We start from the raw sequence: 15,846 nt of genomic DNA on the forward strand, positions 1-15,846 counted from the left end.
CAAACAAGGATTGTCTTCTTTCAGAATTCATTAGTACAAACTACATTGCATTCCTTTTACTATCATGCTGCTGTGTGTAAGCATGTAACTTTCTCCAGACATTGATGGGTTAATGAAAGAAAAACGTTAGTGAATCTATGACACAACAGATTTATCAACAAGTTAAAATGAACAAAGCGTGATGTATTTATTTTAAACCAAAGCAAAATAGTGTCAATACATAATAAAAAAATATCTTTGAATTTTTCAGTGTCACCTGCAAGGCACGAAAAAGAGTCTTTGCTTCAATCAGACATTAGACATAATCATAAATGTTACTTTGCTCATATGCTTGTCTCCATTCACTCCTTTACTTTCGAACCTCCTTTTTAATACGGTCTGATACTCTTAGCATAAACAGAAAAGAACTAGTAGTATAATTGACAAAGGTAAACTAATTAGAAAAAGTATAGTATCCCTGTAATTAGCTCTAGCATGCAACAGAAATTACAGAAAACTTTTTAAGTAATAAACACTGAAGAAAATAAATACATAACATATTGTTCAGGCATGTAGAGAGGGAAGAGAAATATAGGTGAATTTTACCTTAGAAATATAACAAATGTACATATAAAATACAATATAGTTTCAAAGTGCACTGCTTGCAATAGTTGTTTTTGTAAATAACTATAGGCATAAAATGTGACAAGACAGTCTGCTTTCAAACAGCTTGTGTGAAGGTAAGAAACAAAGGGTTCATGGATGGAGACTGCCAATGGGTCAGTAAGTCTGATAAATATGAACAAACATAATACTGATATGTTTCCCTCTCCCCATAATAAAATAACTTGCTCAGAAAATGTACCAATAATAAATACAGCATGGGGGAGGGGAAAGAACAAAGAATACACTGAGACATGGAAACCTGCAGTATTGGAAGTGGAAATTCAACAAAACTAAAGGAAAGTTAAGATAAATGAGATGAAAGAAGCTGGAGAAGTCAGAAATAGAAGATGAAATAAGAGCTATTGCCACCAGAGAAAATACACTTAAAGGAGGTAAACAATCATAATTTAGGAAAATGGAAACAGGAACCTCTGCAGATGAGAGTATCACAAGCCACAAGATGGTAAATGTGAACACTGAGGAGATTAATAACACCTTAGAATGGCATCAGCACAAATTTTTATTTCTTATTTTTAGACACTGGCTGTTTCCCACCAAGGTACGGTGACTCAAAAAAGAAACACTTTAGCCATTATTCACATTATCATTATCTTAGTAGAGATGCACAGTTACAACAGTTCAGATGTCCCTCCAAATGGCAAATATCCCTACCGTTCCTTTCAAGTGCAGACATTGTACTTTCCACCTCCAGGACTCTAGCAAATATTACATATGTGAGATATGAGAATATGGTTTCCCAGATAAAGGAATCTCTCAACACTAATAAAATGTGTAAAATTTCTTGAGACAAGAATGTTATAATCCAGACTGTTCATTTTTCATGTAAGAGGCACTGAAAAGGCATAATGTCCACTTTTTGTTAGTCATAAAATAAAGACAAAAGAGAAGTGACACTCAGAACAGACAAAAGTATGTAGAGACAGCAGGTGCTACTAGAGGAATACAAACTAAAAAAAAATTTACCACTTCACCAAGTATTGTAACTGTCACCCACACTGAATGGGTGCTGTACTCAAACAACATTCAACAGGTTGGAACAATACTGAACAGACCAAGAACTCTTACAACAGGTAACCCATCACAAGTGGAAGCTTAACCAGTTTTCCTCTTTAAGGGGAGCTCCTTGCAGCAGAAAAGAGGCTATCAGTCTGAGGACTTCATGTCTGTTCTTTCCCACTGCCATGCTTGAAAGCTCAACTACCTACGGTGGCTTCCCGCTCTCTTTTTCTTGACCACTTCTGCTCTCACTCTCATGCCGTCGCAGTGTACACAGATGGGTCTAAGTCTTCTGACGGCGTCGGATTTGCAGCAGTGTTTCCAGACAGTCATGCTAGGGTATTAATTATCCTTGGCAAGCATTTTTATGGCTGAATTGTATGCCATTCTTGCAGCACTTATCCATATTGCATCTATGCCTGTGTCACCATTTGTGGTCATTTCAGACTCCCTTAGTGCTTTACAGGCTATATGGAACTTTGATACACCTCCCCCCTAGTTCTTCGTATTCAACTTTGATTACGCCGTATCTCTAGCAAACACAAAGATATTGTTTTTTGCTGGGTCCCTGGACATGTTAACATGCAGGGCAATGAACAGGCAGACGCTGCTGTACAGTCAGCAGTACATGACCTCCCAGTTTCACATAAAGGTGTTCCATTCACTGACTATTTTGCTGTAATTGCTACCCACCTTCGCACCCTTTGGCAACAACGTTGGTCTGATCTGCTCCATAATAAACTTCATACTATTAAACTGAGTAAAGTGGACCCTCGGGTAACTTCGGTATCGGCTAATGCCAAAATCAGATAGCACGTTTTTGCCAAAATATTGGCTCGGCTAACGCCCAAGAACTCAGTTAAGGACATTCGTCCCGAACGGGTCCACATGGCCTGAGCCCACGTAAAGAGAGTGTGCCATTGTTTACAAGCCAGGGAGGACGATTCCACGCATACATGCGATATATTTTGTATTATTCCATTGTTTTTAGTGCTTGTAACTGCTAAATAAGCCACCATGGGCCCAAAGAAAGCTTCTAGTGCCAGCCCTATGGTAAAGAAGGAAAGAGGCACAATAGAATTCAAGAAAAAACTCGTTGCAAAGTACCAAAGTGGAGGAGGAAGAGAGAGGGGAAAATGTGCCTTCTGGAGTGATGCAGTGATTCTACAATATGTACGATAATAAAGCAGCAGGTATCGATAAAGGCTATAGTGCCAGCCAGTGATAAAGTGTAGAATTAACAATGTAGCAAGTAAGTTAAGCAAGTAAGCGATAGAAAAATGACATGAAGGTAACTCTCCAATGTTGTTGAATGTGTATCGAGTCAGTGAACATACGGCCTGCTACGTATCTTCCACCACCCTAAACCTCTGCCAGTATCTCCTCCATCAAACTAATTAAACTAACATCTCCTCCAAGGTAAATGTAAATAGAAAAATGTAAGTATAAAAGTAAATATAAGTGTAAATATAAAAGGACCCCAATGGAAATATGTAAGTCACTCTGACTTTTTTGGGTTATCCTAGGTACTTTACACATATGCTGCTATGTATGATAATCTATGTATGTAACTGTATTTGTGTATACCTGAATAAACTTGCTTATTTATAAATTAAAATGTAAATTTTTTTTTTTTTTCAACAAGTCGGCCGTCTCCCACCGAGGCAGGGTGACCCAAAAAAGAAAGAAAATCCCCAAAAAGAAAATACTTTCATCATCATTCAACACTTTCACCACACTCACACATTATCACTGTTTTTGCAGAGGTGCTCAGAATACAACAGTTTAGAAGCATATACGTATAAAGATACACAACATATCCCTCCAAACTGCCAATATCCCAAACCCCTCCTTTAAAGTGCAGGCATTGTACTTCCCATTTCCAGGACTCAAGTCCGACTATATGAAAATAACCGGTTTCCCTGAATCCCTTCACTAAATATTACCCTGCTCACACTCCAACAGATCGTCAGGTCCCAAGTATCATTCGTCTCCATTCACTCCTATCTAACACGCTCATGCACGCTTGCTGGAAGTCCAAGCCCCTCGCCCACAAAACCTCCTTTACCCCCTCTTTCCAACCCTTTCGAGGACGACCCCTACCCCTCCTTCCTTCCCCTATAGATTTATATGCTTTCCATGTCATTCTACTTTGATCCATTCTCTCTAAATGACCAAACCACCTCAACAACCCCTCTTCTGCCCTCTGACTAATGCTTTTATTAACTCCACACCTTCTCCTAATTTCCACACTCCTAATTTTCTGCATAATATTTACATACATTAAGTGTGAATAGTGTTGGTATAGTGGTGGCAGGTTCTGCCTCCACCACCACTATGTACAGCTTCTGTCAGTGGCCCTTATAAACCCAACAATAACACTTCCAGTACTTATTCCAGACATACATTATGACATATTTTATTCATTCTAGAGTATATATCATGTTTCTGTTATTAATATTGTTTGTCATATTAGATGAATTGTGATAGAGAAATAAGCCATAAAGATAATTTTAGCGTCATATTGAAGCATAATAAACTCGTTTCCCTCTCGCCTCCTACCTGTCTTCCATACACCAAGAAGAGTCAATAAAGGTAAGTGTGATGTTAAATGTTCGTTTATCCATTTTATTAGTGCTTTATATTTATGTCATTGTTTTCTGTATGTATATCTATATGTAACCTTTTAAAAAATATATTTTTTGTTAATACTTTTGGCTGTCTGAAATGGATTAATTGGATTTCCATTATTTCTTACGGGAAAAATTAATTCAGCTAAATGCAAAATCGGTTAAAGGCAAGCTATCTGGAATGGATTAATACCGTTACCCGAGGGTCAAGTGTATAGGTTTCTTACCGTCTTCTTGTCATCAATGTCAGGGTTGGGAGACGACTATCTCCCGTCTTCACATCGGCCACACTCGTCTTACCCATGGGTATCTCGTGGAGAGGCGCCCTCTTCCTCTCTTTGAGAATTGTCAAGTTCCAGTATCTGTTAGCCACATTCTGTTGGACTACCCACTCTATCAACGAGTATGTCGAGTTTACCTCCAAAATTGTCTCCGCTCCTGCGCTCTTTCTTTACCTTCCCTTCTTGCTGATGGTCTCTCCTTTAATCCAGACTCTCTCATTGACTTTTTGACAGCAACTGATTTACTACACAAACTCTGATGATGATACCTTTAGCACTCTCCTCAGTCCTTTCTTCCTTAATCTCTAGCTACTCTCTACCCTGCATTATCCACTGCCCAGCTGCACTCCATAGCCTAATAATCATCCCTCTCCCTCTTGCTACCCATTACCCCTGCATCCTTCCCTGCCCTGCTGTGCTGTATAAACCTTGTGGTTTAGCTCTTCTTTTTGGTTATAATAACAATGAACCAGTTTCACCACTAATACTAAATAAATCAAGAGAATCACTAGCTTTTTTTGCCAGCATTCAGAGTCTAGAAATGGATGAGAAATGCAGTTTCTTTATTGAATGACCTAACTGAAATAAAATCTAACCACAAACATAATTTGTATATGTACATGTGATAGAGAAAATAAGTTGCAGGTAGCAGGAGGTTTGCACAGAATTGTTAAAATCAAGTGCTCAAGTGATATGGAAGTGCTTGGAATAATAAGAGCTTGAATAATGGTAATTATCCTTCTATGCAAATCATCATCAAACAAATATGGAAGATACATAACTGCCTTGAAAATCTGGAGAATCCTAAGCCAAATATTCTCCTTTTGAGATTTCAGTCTCCATATGTAACAGGAAAGATGAGAGCCTAAGAGTATTGCACCAAAAAATATTCTAGTACACCAAACATACTAAGGAACGCTAAGAGAGTTAGTATTTAATCAGCATGAACAATGGCTCGTTTGAAAACTGCTGAAATAGTGGGACTGAAAACAAGGAGCCAACAATGCAGTGCCTTCCCATATTTGATCTTCACAAACAATGGGGAACTGACACAAAACTGATCACTGAAATGAATGAGTATTAGTAAATTTAAATTCAGCTTTCTGACAAACATTCCATGAAAAAACATTGTATGCACTCTAAAGCCAGAACAATATACAGGAGGCCCCTGCTTACACAGGTTAGGTTCTGGGCTACTACTGTAAAGTGAAAATTGCTGTAATGTGAAATGTAGTCCGCCCCCTCCCCCCCTTTTTTTCACTTTCAAATTCACATGAATTCCTGATAACATATTTACACTCATATATTAAGCGAACAATAGAGCTAGGCCTAAATAATGCATATATAGTACATGTATTATTGCCTTAAAATAGTTTTGTCCTTAGCTTATAGTGAGTGGTGAATATATTTATTGTAGGAAGTCTGAATAAATGAAGAATGGATATGTATAATTGAGCTGCTGCATTAACAAAATGCTGTAAAGCAGGGTCTGCCTGTACACAAGAGCTGGATGCAGAAGGCGATAAGCTCTGTTTAAAATGTATCTAGCTGAGATTGCCTAAAAGGAGGTCAAACGTAGAGAATGTAGAAGAATGTGCAGGAGAAAAGTTGCTGAACTACTAAATAAAGGGGCAGATATCACAAGAAAGAAAGCTTATGCAGAGACATTGCAGATATAGCACACAAACTAAAGCACTCATACCTGAGAGAAGAGACAAAAGCAACAAAAAGCCATTTAGGAAATTTTGGAAATTGCTAAATACTTCTTCTCATATGCAAATCCAAGTCTCAAGCTTCTTAGAGTATTTAACCCTTTGAGGGTTTTGGTCGTACTAGTACGTCTTACGTGTAGGGGTTTATAACGTACTAGTACGCATAAATTCTAGCGGCCTCAAATCTCGCGCGAAAAGGCTGGTAGGCCTAGGTGTGAGAGAATGGGTCTGTGTGGTCGGTGTGCGTGGTAGAAAAAAAATCTGGGACCCAGTGGTGCATTGTGGGAATGCCCTCTTAGTAAACAATGTCCACCATGCCTCGCGGTAAGAAGGTCCTCACTCCTCGGCGAATTGGGACACTTTTGTTCCCCAGTGACAGTTCTAATAGTGATGGAAGTGCCAGTGAAGATGAGTTTCGTGGTTTTAGTGAGGTTTTGACCGAAACTAATGACCATAATATCGGTAATAGTGAGGAAAACCCAGATGACCCTCAGCCTTCCACCTCTGGTGCTGGGCCCTCTTGTTCACGTTTAGTTGTTCCAGAACCCAAGAGGAAACTTCTATTTTCCCAAATCCCAGACTCAGATGAGAGCATGGGTGATGATAGTGATAGTGAATATGAACTACAAGCTCTTCAAACTAGTTCCAGTAGTGATAGTGAAGTGCAATATTCCCCAGTGAAGCGTCAGTATATACGACGATATATGCGCTCTGGTAGTGTGCCATATGTTATACCAAGGGGAAGGAGTGTATCTCGGAGTACATCCCGTGGCTGTACAACAGAAACAGACAGTGAAAATGACGAAGATACTGTTGCAGTTGGGATGGAAAATGTGCGTGGTGGTAGTGGTGCCGGCGGTGAGGCACCAGCAGTGGGCCATGCTGCCACCCACGCCGCTGCCTCAGCTGATCTAGAACAAAGGCCACCATCCCCCACTCACCCACCACACCAGCCTCCACAACCACAACCACCTGTCATTGTCCAGTACCCACCAGCAGACCACACCTGGGATTGGCAGGAAGCTGTCAGTTTTGTTCCAAATCCCCACCAGTTTGATGACAGCCAAAGTGGAATACGGCCATCTTGTGCACTTGGGAACAATGCCACTGAACTGGAATGTTTCGAGTTATTCTTTGACGAACCACTGATGAAAAGTATTGTCATGGAAAGCAACACATACTACGAGTACACCATGGCAAACACATTACTTTCACCAAAATCACGTCTACACCAGTGGAAGGAGGCAACTGTGGCTGAGATGTATCTTTTCTTTGCCACAATAATGCTTATGCCACATGTGTATAAGCACAAAGTGAAATCATACTGGTCAACAGACCCCCTGATTGCAACACCAGGTTTCAGTGATATAATGCCAGTGAATCGATTTGTGCTAATGTTACGTATGCTTCACTTCTCAGATAAAACCAGGCCTGACAGAACTGACAGGTTATATAAGATTAGGAATGTGTTTGTGTATCTGAAACAGAAATTTAGTACGCATTTTTATCCCTTCAGGAAGCTTGTAATTGACGAGTCTTTGATTCTGTTCAAAGGAAGACTCTCTTTCAAGCAGTACATACCAAGCAAGAGGAAACGCTTTGGTATAAAGTTGTTTGTGCTTTGTGATTGTTACAGTGGTCTGGTATTGGATATTATTGTGTACACTGGAAGTTATACATTGCAAAATACCAGGAAGTTATTGGGCATCTCAGGTGATGTGGTTCGAACAATGATAGAACCATACCTTGGTAAGGGGCATATATTATATACAGATAACTGGTACACAAGCCCCTCACTCAGTGATTTTTTGCGAGTGAACATGACAGATGTGTGTGGCACAGTGCGTGCAAATCGAAAACATATGCCCAGGTTTGACGCTGGCACTCGTAGAGGTGAGGTGCAGGCGTTTGCTGCCAATGACATCATGGCATTTCGGTGGCATGACAAACGAGATGTCACACTGTTGTCATCAATTCACCCTAATGAAATGGCAGGCAGCATAGAGAGAGAAATGAACCCATTCTAAAACCTGCAGCTGTGATTGATTACACCTTCAACATGCGTTCAGTGGACAAATGTGACATGCAGATTGGGTTTGCTGATTGTGTTCGCAAGAGTTATAAGTGGTACATCAAACTGTTTTTCCATCTTCTGGACATTTCCATGCTCAATGCTTATAATATGTATAAGATGAGCACCAGAAACAAACCACAGTACGGCGAATTCTGTTTGTCTGTCATCAGACAAATAGTATTCAAGTACCAAGGAACAGCACCTGCAATTGACCGCCCACCAAATTTTCAACAACTACCTGCTCGTCTGAAGCATGGTGATCACTTCCTGGTAAAACTGCCTGCTACTGCTTTGAAGAAAAAGGGTCAGAAGAGGTGTTACGTCTGTGCACATACAAAAAAACGCACACAACAACGCAGAGACACTCGTTTTATGTGTGAGGAGTGTAAAACTCCACTGTGCATGACACCATGTTTCAAAGAGTTCCACAGGCTTCAGAACTTCTAGAAACATTCCCTGTGACTGTATATGTGTATATAAAATATAGAAAAATAGTAATAAACAACATTTCATATCGTTTGTGTAAATATTTTCTGTAAACAAAATAATGACAACAGTGTTTACGCCCTTATTGTGTAGTATTGAAAAATAAATAACTTACAAAATACTGATCATGTTGGCCTCAGAGGCCATAAAAGTTACTCAGAAAAAGAAAAATCGAAAAATAATTGAAAATAGTACATAAAAAAGTAAATAGAAAAATACCGGGTGACGGCAGTCGGCGATGTTACCATATGTTGTTCAATTTGGGCAAATTTCACGCCTCCATATCTCAGTAAGTATTGACGTTAAAATTTTTTGGTTTAGCCTATAATGTTTAGAAAAAAAAACTCTATTTTTTCATAAGAAAAAATATTTTTTTTTTTTTTTTGAAATTTGGCCGACCCTGAGAACGAGTTTCGGAGAGGGCCTGTCGACCCTCAAAGGGTTAATCATGAATGACAAAAAAGAAATTAGCAAGATCCTGATAAAAAAAAAAAAAACAGTATAAATCAGTTCAACAATCCATTCAACTCATGAGAATGGAAGACCTAGATAATGTCCCACCCTACAGTAAGGGGCCCTTGATCCAAGGAAATCGTACTTGTCCCATTCTTGGATATAATCTGAATGCCTTCTGTTCCCTTTGGCACTGTATGACCCCTAAGGGTTTAGTGCATCTTTGCTAAAAATAATAAGTATATATATACTGTCTGCTATTATCACAAATCCTTCGGATTTCAAAAAAAGAAAGAGCATATTCATGCATGCAGCACTTGGACTTGGTGTCTGGAATTTGGTATTTATAAAGCAATATAAGGAACCATTGGTATTCTTTGGAGAAGCTTAGATTCAGTTGAAATTCCAGAGGCCTTTAAAAAAAAAAATATGCAGATGTAGTCAATGTTCACCAATGAGTGCATAGGTATGGCAACATAAATCATAGACAGGTAGCAAACATAAGTCTTAAAGGTGATGAGATGACCCTTTTTTTAACACTTAGTCTGTTTATTATTATGGCAAAGCATGACCCCCCACAATCCAAGGGATCATCACTCAGAATCATAGTAACACAGTTGCAAGCAAATCATGGAACAGGTGAGTTTAGGACTTGCTTGCCATGGGTTCAAGCCTTTCCCTGTTCTTTGATTAGATCATGGATAAACAGCTGGAAGCTTGTTTGTCACAGCTGTTAGATTATAATGATACTCATTGAGACTTGTGTGAAAAGCAAAACACTTAGGTGGTTTACATAATTTTTACTGAGACAATTGAAAAAGTGACTGTAGTAGTAACCTTTAAAAATGCCAATAATTATAACAGGAAAAGGAGGCAAGCAGATATTTGCATTCTCTTTTGGCCACCTTGTGTTGGCAGGGGATGACCATTAAGTTCAAATAAATTTCTAATAGATTTTAAAGAAAAAATTGAATTTCAACGAAGTTAAAAGTTTAATATTCCAAAGCATGGTCCTAGCACCGTTACTGTTTCTCCTCCACATAGTGGGTACAGTAGTTACAGCTTTGTATCAACCTTTGTGAGGGATACTAAAATATGAAGGTAACCTTGGTAAAAGATGCAGAAATTTTATGAGTTCCATTGGGCAAGTAAAAATAACATAATGCACTGTGGTGTCAAGATAAAGTTGCTTAATCCTTTGACTGTCACAAGCCCCTTTCTGAAACTGTCATTGTCGCAAAAATTTTTTGGGGAAATTTTTTTTTTTTTTTTCTTATGAAATGATAGAGAATCTTTTCCCGATGGTAATGACACCAAAAGTATGAAATTTAGTTGAAAACTTAAAGAATTACGCTCCTGCAAAGTTAGCAGTCTTGGCGACATATATGCATCGGTGATTTCGCCAACTTCGAGCCCTGTATTTGGCCATTTCTGTTGTTCCAGTTGACCAAACTCATGGCTATTTCTTTAGAACTCCGTTTTTTCTATCAGTTGAGCACAGGAAACCACCCTTTTACCGATTTGAACTACCCAATAAAGTGGTCAGAAATTGGCAATTTAGCCAATTTCACGCAAATTAAAAAAGATGCCAATTTCAAAATAGGGTCCAGAATAAACAATGTAGACATTCTTGGCACTAAAATAACATATCCTTTGTTCATTAGTCACGTCTCTAGGCCCCTCTCTCGTCTTACTCATGGGTATCTCATGGAGAGGCACCCTGTTCCTCTCTGTGAGCAGTGTCAAGTGCCAGTATCGATTAGGCACATTCTGTTAGACTGCCCTCTCTTATCAACGAGCACGCAGAATTTACCTCCGTTGTCGTCTCCGCTCTACTACTCTCTTTACCTTCCCTTCTTGCTGATGGACCCTCCTTTAATCCTGACTCTCTCATTGACTTCTTGACAACGATTGATTTACTCCACAAACTCTGATGATGATACCTTTTGCACTCCCCTCAGCCCTTTCTACCTCAATTTCTTGCTGCCCTCTACCCTTTCACCATCCACTGCCCCGCTGTTCTCCGTAACTTATTACGTACTCATCCATCTCCCTTTTGCCACCTGATACCCTCGCTTCCTTCCCGCCCTGCAGCGCTGTATAGCCCTTGTGGTTTAGCGCTTCTTTTTTATTATAATAATAATAATCTAGGTCCCTCTTATATTACTCTTGCTTTCTATTTTGATTTTTTATTCATACAAAAAATAAAAAATTTACTGTTATGCAGACTACTGCATTATTGTAAAAGTGGTATAAATAATATCAGTGCACTAGTGAAAGAATATTAGACTCCCCAGTTGATGTGTATTGGATGTGTGGTGTGATTTGCTTACTCCGAAACATTGGTAAAAATCGAACATTTTCGCTACTTTGAGCTCAATATCAAGGTCGTTTTCATCGTGAAACTAATAAAAATCATCTTTATTTCTGTAATGTGTTTCCCATTTTATCACGTGAGACCATGAAAACGAGAATACAATGATAAATACTATACGAAAATACACCTCAAAGTCGGCGTTTTAATAAAAATAAAGGCCAGTTATTTTTTTTAATTATGCACCGCGTGCTGCAGGATTTTTTTGTGGTGCACACTAACCACACAGACCCATTCTCTCACATGTGGGCCTACCAGCTTTCTCTTGCTTGATTTGAAGCTGCTAGAATTTATGCGTATTAATACATCCGAAACAGTGGCTCATAAGACGTACATGTATATATACAGTGGTCCCTCGTTTTTCGTAATTAATCCGTTCCTGGAGCTGTTACTATAAACGAAATTTACAATTTACGAATCAATTTTCCCCATAAGAAATAATGTAAATACAATTAATCCGTTCCTGACACCCAGAAGTATTATTAAAACAAAAAAAATTTTTACATGAAATATACATGTAGTATATAAACAATACAATGGGAAATGATGAATGAAACATTAGCAGCATAACACTTACCTTTATTGGAGATTCTTCTTAGTGTATGGGAGACTGCAGGAGGAGAGAGAGTGGATTGTTTATAGTTTGGAAGGGGAATCCCCTTCCATCAACACCTCAGGTACCATTTGCTTTTCTGGGGTTGCTTCTCTTCTCTGTTTCTTAATGCCACTAGGACCACCTTGAGAGTCACTGGAGTCCTGTCTCGCAAAATAACTGTGGAGAGAGCTCTGTTTCTGGCGTCTCTTTAACACTTCCCTAAAATGGCCCAAGACTTTGTCACTGTACATGTTGCCAACCTGGCTTGCAACAACCTTGTTAGGGTGATGTTTCTCCATAAAGCTTTCCATCTTACCCCACATAGTAAAAATCTCTTTAATTTCTGAAGAAGGCACCTTCTTCCATCTCTCTTCCTCCTCTGCAGCAAGATTCTGAGTTGTGATCTGTTGCTGTTCCTGCTGAAGTTCTTGCAGCTCCTCAGTGGTGAGCTCTTCATTGTGGTCTTCCACCAATTCTTCCACATCCTCCAAACTCACATCCAACCCCATGGAACTCCCCAGTGCCACAATTGATTTTACAACAGACATAGGCTCATTAGGGTCAGTCCCAAATCCTTCAAAATCCCTCTTGTCAACACAATCTGGCCACAATTTTCTCCAGGCAGAGTTCAAAGTCCTGGTAGTCACTCCCTCCCAAGCCATACCTATAAGGGTTATGCAATGGAGGATGCTGAAGTGTTCTCTCCAAAATTCCCTTAGGGTTAAGTGAGTGTCTGTGGTCACAGTCAAGGACCTGTGAAACATTGCTTTTGTGTAGAGTTTTTTAAAGTTTGCAATAACCTGCTGGTCCTTGGGTTGGAGGAGAGGAGTGGTATTCAGGGGCAAGAACTTTACTGTGATGAACCCAAACTCCTCAAAAATTAGGTCATCCAAGTTTGGAGGATGAGCAGGTGCATTGTCCATTACTAGCAGGCACTTGAGATCCAATTTCTTTTCCAGGAGATACTCCTTCACACTAGGGCCAAACACTTCATTGAACCACTTGACGAAAATTTCCCTCGTGGCCCATGCCTTACTATTAGATTTCCAAAACACACACAATTTACTCTTCATAACATTGTTTTTCTTGAACACTGGGATTTTCAGAATGGTACACTAGTAATGGCTTCACTTTGAAATCCCCACTAGCATTAGCACAGAACATTAGCGTCAGCCTGTCTTTCATAGGCTTGTGTCCTGGCATTGCCTTTTCCTCTTGTGTAATGAACGTCCTCTTTGGCATTTTCTTCCAAAAGAGGCCTGTTTCGTCACAATTGAACACTTGTTCAGGTTTCAGTCCTTCAGCCTCTATGTACTCCTGGAATTCATGCACATATTTTTCAGCCGCCTTGTGGTCCGAACTGGCAGCCTCACCATTCCTTACCACACTGTGTATGCCAGTACTGTTCTTAAATCACTCAAACCAGCCTTTGCTGGCCTTAAATTCACTCACATCACCACTATTTGCAGGCAATTTCTTTACCAGATCGTTTTGCAACTGCCTAGCCTTTTCACAAATAATCGAAGTCATGAGAGTATCTCCTGCTAATTGTTTCTCATTTATCCACACCAATAATAACTTCTCAACCTCTTCCAGTACTGGTGATCTCATTTTTGTCAGCATAGTTACTCCCTTTGCAACAACAGCGTCCTTTATTTCCTTTTTCTTGGCCACTGTGGAACACAAGGTTGTGTAGGGTTTCTTATACATCCTGGACAGTTCGGCCACACTTGTACCACTTTCATATTGTTCAATGATGGTTTTCTTAAATTCAATTGTATTTCTCACCTTCTTTACCACAGGCTTGGCACTAGGAGCTTTCTTTGGAGCCATGGTAGCTTATTTAGTACTTGCAAGCCCTAAAATAAATGGAATATTATAAAATATTTCGCTGGAGCACGTGAGGGGACCTTCACTCACTGGTAAACAATGATAGACTGGCTGCCGCCCCGTCTCATGCCGTGGGTACGCGTCCCGGATGAACTACGACTCGCGAGTCAGCCTATGAAAAGCGAGTCCATGTTTATACGAAAATACCCCTATGATTGGCGAAATTTACGATTGCCGGGAACTACGAAAAGCGGGGGACCACTGTACTACCAAAATAGTCAAAAGGTTAAAAATAAGAAAAAAAAAAAACTAAAGCAAATAATAAAAACAGACATTTCATGGAACCTAAGAAATAGGTAAAAGACTTGGTAATAATGCCAGATATGTCATTAACCCTTAACCCTTAAACGGTCCAAAGAAATCGACGTTCAAATTCGTAGTGCTACAAAAGTAGATCTACTTTTTTTTTTTACATATTTTCAAATATAACAAAAAAAATGTAGATAAAAGTTTTTTTACACGTTTTCAAATGTAAAACAAAAAAGAAGATTACATTTTTCTACATTCAGATGTTGAAAAAACGTATATATACGTTTGGACCATTTAAGGGTTAATCTGTCCAAACATAGATCTCTGTTCACATGTGTAGTGTTCCAAAAGTAGAGCTACTTTTTTTTTTTTTTTTTTTTTTTCAAATATAAAAAAGTTAGATCAAAGTTTTTTTTTAACATGCTTTCACATGTAAAAAAAAAAAAAACTGTTTTTTACATATGTACTTTCAAATGTTGAAAAAATGTAGATCTACGTTTGGACAGTTTAAGGGATAAGAGAACACTGTAAAGCAAATGCAGCAAAGGAAAGTAAAAGTGCAGAATGGATAATAAGGAGCTTTAAAAAAAATAATGCCAGTGATGACACTATTTACATGCCTATTTTCAACTTCATTCAAGACAGGTTAGTGACTCGCAACATCATAACACGATTGCAACAAACCATTTAAACTATTGGAACCCAGACTCTCTCAGTGACTTTTTGACCGCAATTGATTTACTACACAATCACTGATGATGATGCCTCTAGCAGTCTCCTCAGTCCTTTCTACCTTAATCTCCTCCCAGCTTCATATAGAGGTGTTCCATTCACAGACTATTTTGCTGTAATTGCTACCCACCTTTGCACCTGTTGGCAACAACATTGGTCTGATGTACTCTATAACAAACTTCATTTTATTAAACCGAGCATAGGTTACTGGCTGTCTTCTTGTCATCAATGTCGAGGTTGGGAGACTACTCTCTCCCGTCTTCGCATTGTCCACACTCTTCTTACTCACGGGTATCTCATGGAGAGGCGCCTTGTTCCTCTCTGAGAATTGTCAGGTTCCAGTCTATCAACAAGCACGTAGAATTTACCTCCGTCATCTCTGCTGTGCTGCTCTTTTTACCTTCCCTTCTTGCTGATGGACCCTTCTTTAATCCAGACTCTCTCATTGACTTTTTGACAGCAACTGATTTACTCCACAAACTCTGATGATGATACCTTTAGTACTTCCCTCAGTCCTTTCTACCTCAATCTCTTGCTACCCTCTACCCCAGCACTATCCACTGCCCTGCTGTACTCCATAACCTACTAATCATCCCTCTCCCTCTTGCTACCCGATACCCTCACATCCTTCCCTGCTCTGCAGTGCTGTATAGCCCTTGTGGTTTAGCACTTCTTTTTTATTATAATGATAATAATCTACCTTAATCT

At 39.2% G+C, this 15,846-nt stretch overlaps 1 protein-coding gene across 2 annotated transcripts in view; it reads left to right on the forward strand.

The window, feature by feature from the left end:
* Positions 1–15,846, forward strand: part of emb (exportin-1 emb) — a 203,150-nt gene that overhangs the window by 72,955 nt on the left and 114,349 nt on the right. The window lies entirely within an intron of this gene.

Source organism: Cherax quadricarinatus, chromosome 33 (genome assembly GCF_038502225.1).
Source record: "Cherax quadricarinatus isolate ZL_2023a chromosome 33, ASM3850222v1, whole genome shotgun sequence".
NCBI classification, from domain to species: Eukaryota; Metazoa; Arthropoda; class Malacostraca; order Decapoda; family Parastacidae; genus Cherax; species Cherax quadricarinatus.